Consider the following 5851-nt stretch of genomic DNA (forward strand, 5'->3'; position numbering starts at 1 on the left):
GTGATGAGGATGATGCTGACGACGCTGACAGGGTTATAGAGAGAGCCGATCAGGCCGGTAGTTTGCAGGAATTTGATGAAGGGTCGTAAGACGGACATCTGCTTTCGTGTGTCCCATGGTCCCAAAATGAGTCTGAGGTGAAGGGGTCGGCTGTCAACCGCGCAAGGTCGTTTGCCAACAAGTGACGCTCCCTCCTATTAGTGGCACATGCGGTGATCACATGGTCCGTGGTCGCTGGCACACCACACTCCGGGCACAAGAGACTACTGGCACACCCTATCTGGTAACGGTAGTACGGCGAAAAGGCAACATTCAGCCGTAAGCGATGTAGGAGGGACTTAATGACGCGCGGTAGAGATGTCGGTAAGCGACACGAGAATGTTGGGTCTACAATTCCCAGTATGGTACTGGCCGGGACATCCCGACGCCATTGTTCGACGGATGAGGAGGCAGCCCAGTCACGAAGAAGGGACCGTCAGTCCCCCCTTGGGAGAACAATCGGGACACACTTGCCCTGGTGGTGAGCGGCCGCTGCGGCAGCGTCGGCAACGTGATTGCCAGAGATTCCGCAATGACCCGGAATCCATTGAAAAGCGATGGTGTGGCCGTGGGCAGTTATGGACTTCAGTATGCGTAGAATGTTTATCACAAGTGTGGCCAGTGAGCCGCGGAGACCTGAGGTTTTCAGGCATCGAAGAGCTGACTTGGAATCCCCGTCGCCGCCGCCGCCGAACTACCCATCGCCGTGGATCGCAGGTGGCCGCATATTGTAAGAACAGCAGGATTCCGTACAGCTCGGCTGAGGTCGAAGAGGTGCGATGGGACAACCGGCAACCCCGGGTGAGCGGTATCGAGGGTACCACAAAAGATGAGGATGACGAAGTTTTCGTTGAGGAGCCATCCGTGAAGACCGTGCAGAACCCATCATATGCGGTGCCGATGAAATCCATAGTCAGTTGCTGTAGTACGAGGTCGGGGTAGCTCCTTTTGTTGTCCGTGATCCCTGGGACAGAGGCGGTGACGCTTGGCGGTGGAAGTGTCCACGGGGCCGTGCTTTCAGCGGCGGGGCTGATTACGAATTTCGGAACGCGGGATTTGAATGACATTATACATCCGTGGATCGGCGTGCTGCGCCTTGCCCGAAGTTTCCGGATGAGCGGGTGGTGGCGATGGTGTGCAATCAGGCGGAGATACTGGCGCACAGTTTCTGTGTTTCGGAGAACTTCAAAAGGGATGTCGCGGGCTTCCGCAACCACTAGCCTTGTCTCGGCCCCGCGGGGGACACCGAGGCACACCCGTAGGCTCCGTGCCAGCATAGCGCGGATCCTCTGTGCTAAGGTGCTGGGAAGATCGTGAAGCACAGGCAGACTGTAGGCGACTGTGGCACGAATCAAGGCGTTATGCAGCATCAAGTCCTTCTCATCGCGTCCCCACCTCATTCCAGCGAAGTGACGGATGACAGCGGTCCAGCGCTGAACTTTCTTCTCCATGCCATCGATGTGACGTTTCCAAGATAGGCTAGTGGTTAGAGTTACGCCGAGGAATTTGTGGTGCTGGACATTTATAAGTGGCCTGTCCCCAATGTGCAGACAGCATCGTTGCATGGATTTGCGGGAGAAGGCGAGTGCCGCACTTTTCTCCGCTGATATTTCCATCCCTGCTCGGAGCAGGTAAGTGTGAATGTCGTCCAATGGAGCCTGGAGGCGTTGTCGAATGGCAGGGCGAGATGTACCAGTTGACCAGATGCATATGTCGTCGGCGTAAAGGGACAAGTTGACCTTCCTTCGAATGCAACTCTTAATGCCCGCCATTACAACATTAAATAAGAGCGGGCTCAGGACGCTTCCTTGTGGAACACCCTGAGGGACCGGGAACAAGTCGGTGTCGCCTTGTGATGTGCGGACGAAGACGGACCGTTGTTGGAGAAAGTCCTGAAGCCAACATAGTGTACGATGCGAGAGACCAGCTTGGTACAGATCATGCAAGATGGATACGTGACTGACCGTGTCATACGCCCTTTTCACATCAAGAAAAACGGCGACGGAAATCTTCCTGCGCTGTTTACCAACTTGCACAGCTGTGACGAGATCAACTACAGAGTCCATTGAGTTACGGTAACGGCGAAAGCCGCTCTGCTCCTGGGGAAAGAATCCATGGCTCTCAAGCCACCACTCAAGCCTCCGTAGGACCATTCGTTCCATGACTTTGCCCAAACAACTGGTGAGGGTAACTGGGCGAAATGAAGACAGCTGAGACGGGTGCTTTCCTGGTTTCAAGAGCGGCACCACCTGACCTACTTTCCACTCCAAAGGGACCTGTCCGCTTCTCCACGAATGGTTGTACATGGCTAACACAGCCTTGAGGGACAGAGTATCCAGGTTCCTAATAGCAGCGTAGGTGATACCGTCCGGGCCAGGAGATGACTTTCTACTCGAAGATGATATCGCCGTGAGGAGTTCCTCCATGGTGAAATCCATGTCGAGAGGGGGTATTGATGGCATAATCACCTGTTCAAGGGTAGACTTCAAGCAAGCTGTGCCTGCCCGGTACTCAGCACAACGACACACGTCCGCAGCTCTCGTAATGAGACGACAAAATTCCGAGGCAACCAGCTTCTCCGAAGAGGACGTCGATAGGGCCAAGGACCCTAAAGGATTTCTAACTGGATGAGTTTCCTTCAGGCTACGTGCAATTCTCCAGATCCGGGCAGGGCTTGCAAATGGGGACAGTGTCATGCAAAATTGGCACCAACGCTGACGGTCAATGTCCCGGAGTGCCTTCTGTACCTGTTTGCTGGCGCGTCGTGCTTCCTGGATGTCATGAATGTCGCCAGTCCGCCTAGCTTTGCGCTCTGCACGTCGCCGGAGAGCTCGGAGCTGTTCCACCCGGGGATTAGTGCCTAAGTGACCAGGGATCAAGCGGACTGACTTGGTAGAGAGCGCCAAAGAGCGAACAATCAGCTTTCCGACATCGTTTACCGAACGCAGGGATGATTCAGCGTGTTCCGCACAGGCAGTCCGGAAAGCATGCCAGTGTGTTATCTTCACCATTCTGCAGCCAGATGCCGGGGGATAACGGTTATATGTTATGTAAATGGGGATGTGATCGCTCCCCCTAGAATCTAGATCGGTGTACCAGTGTAAGTCCCTACAAATATCTTTAGAGCAAAGAGAGACATCCAGGACGTCAGTAGAGAACGATCTGCCGATGAATGTTGGGGAGCCGTCGTTAAGTAGATGAAGGTCAAATCTCTCAATGATTTCCAGCCAGATCTTTCCTTTGCGATCGGTCTTGGGGCTGCCCCATACAGGGTGATGAGCGTTTATGTCGCCAACCACCAGAAAAGGTGGATCTAAGTCGTCGAAGACGGTCATCAGGTCAGTGTTCGAAACCGGTACCGATGGTGGTATGTAGAGGCTAACAACGGTAAGAGTGATCTTGCCGAGACGAACCGTACACTTTACGCAGTCAAAAGGCAGACACTGTGACATTGGCACAACTGCAGACACGAGGTCCAGGCGGACAAACAAGACACTCCTATAAATGTCCGCGTCGCCCTGAGTAGCCATAGCATACCTGCTTATGATAAAGTCCTTCTTGACGTAAGCTTCGCTGATGGCCAAAAGAGGAAGACGATGTTTTAACAAAAAAGGTTTGACGTCGGGGAGCTTGTTTCGCAAACCGCGTGCATTCCACTGAATTAGGGCGGCACGCTTATATATTTGCTCCATGGCCGGAAAAGCATATGTCCATTACCATCAGGGCCTGCACTTCTGGTAGGTTCGCAGCCTCAGGGCAGCACGCCACAATCGCTTTCAAAGCGGCTAGAACTAACCGCAGAATGGTGCTAGTGCCAGTGGCAGTATCTTGCGCGGGCTGGGGCTGCAATTGCCTTATGCGACGTGGTGTCTGGGGTTGAACCTGATGTTCAGGCGTCTTCCTTGGGAGCCGTACCAGATCAGCGTAGGTTGAGCCGTGTGTGGTAGTGGTTGAACATTGCTGCGGCAAGCTACGGCTTCCCTTATCAGCCTGTGCTCCAATCCCGTCACACGAGTCGGACCGGGACTTTGATCGCATAATTAACTTTTTGGGGCCCACTTCTCGAGGTGACTTAAGGTCTGAGGCTGCACATTCTGCAGCACGAAAACCAGGCATGTAACGAGCGTCTTTAACAACAGGAGGCTTGTCGGCTGTGAGCACCCGAGCTTGGAACCGTCTGGTAGCTGCACGCTTTCGTGGGCATAACGAATGAGAGGCGGAGTGCGGCCCTGCACAGTTTGCGCACTTCGGTTGACGTCGCGCTGTGCATTCTTTCGGCTCATGTGGGCCCGAGCAGATCTTGCAACGTAAAGGCCCACGACAGCTTCGGGCGAGGTGGCAAAACCGTTGACAGCGGTAGCATTGAACAGGCCCTTCCACGTATTCATGAACCGTGTGAGAGGAGAAGCCTAGATGGATCATATTGGGTAACTTTTTGTTCGACCTAAAGGTCAGTATAACACTTCGAAGAGGTACATATTGATCTGACCCATCTTCCATGGAGATATGACGAACTGGACGTCTGGCCGCTACGACACCCTCATCTGCCAAATAGGCGACAAGGTCCTCGTCGGTGTACTCAAGAGGGATGTCCAAGACCTTCCCCGTATTTTTGACATATGACGACGGTATCATGACCGTGACCGCGGTACCGGCTACCTCTTGCAGGCCCATCAGGTTTGAAACAGCACCCTCCGTCTTGACAAAAATGCACATCGAGCCGTCACGGTTCACGCGATGATGAAGAATAGGCTCTTGGGCCGCGGAACGAATGGTCTGTGCAATGCTGTTTGGGTTGACTTTCCAAAATGACTTCTCGGAAAGCGTCGGCTTGAACAGAACTGGGATACCTTGTGGTCTGTTTTTCTCGTATGTGACAAGTGTGAAGGGGTCACTCATGTCCTCATCCAGGGTGTCCTGGCGGTCCGCAGGAGGAGTTGCCGGGTTTACATAGTAAGACTCAGTGCTGGAAGACCAGTCCTGAAGCGCTGGGGGTACCGCAGGAGGTAGTTGTCCAGATCCGGTATCCTCTGGACGCTCTGGTCGTCGTGGCGAGCGAATTCGGTCGCGGAAGCTAGAGCAACCGATGTCTTGAGATGGACCGGCATGATGCATATCAGCCCGTGTGAGGGCCATAGGCCCTCAAAATTGTGGCAGCTATGCCTTGGAAACAGACCAAGGAAACAGGAGCGAGAGAAGCTACGTCCGTTGAGTGCAAGCGCGAGCGAGATATAATTTTCAAACTCAAGTTAGCTAAAGTACACTGAGTTCCTCGCATATTTCATGAACCAGGAGACCGATCTGGGCAGTATACGCTTTGCATCTCAAACCTAAATAACGAAGCAATTATCCATCGAGTAAATACGAGATCAGAACACGAAGAATACTGGGAAAGTTTGACCCTAAGCGCGTTAATGAAAACTTCTATTTAGACTATCCGCGCCCAACAATGTGAATGATATGCATCAACTTTTAGAGGAGCAGAAAGTATTGTCATGAAGCGGTGTTGGTTTGGTTTGCTACCGGATTTCTAGAAGGAGGTGTTCTCTTCAAACAAAATCATACGCCAACGCCATAGCAAAGACATCGACACTGTGAATGCACGTTGAGATAGACTGCTGCATGTCATTTCTACTGCTGACCGGGCAGAACCGCCTTGACAATGGGATAAGGTCTGTATGCAGACTTAAAATAGGTTTTTTTTCTTTTTTGAGATAACACGCATGCAAGTCTTTGTTTCCTATCGGCGATGTGATTCAGCTCGAACGCGATAGGAGATTACGAGGACAAAAGAAAGCATGGCATGGGGGAA

This window comes from Ornithodoros turicata, chromosome 3, assembly GCF_037126465.1.
Source record: "Ornithodoros turicata isolate Travis chromosome 3, ASM3712646v1, whole genome shotgun sequence".
Lineage (NCBI taxonomy): Eukaryota > Metazoa > Arthropoda > Arachnida > Ixodida > Argasidae > Ornithodoros > Ornithodoros turicata.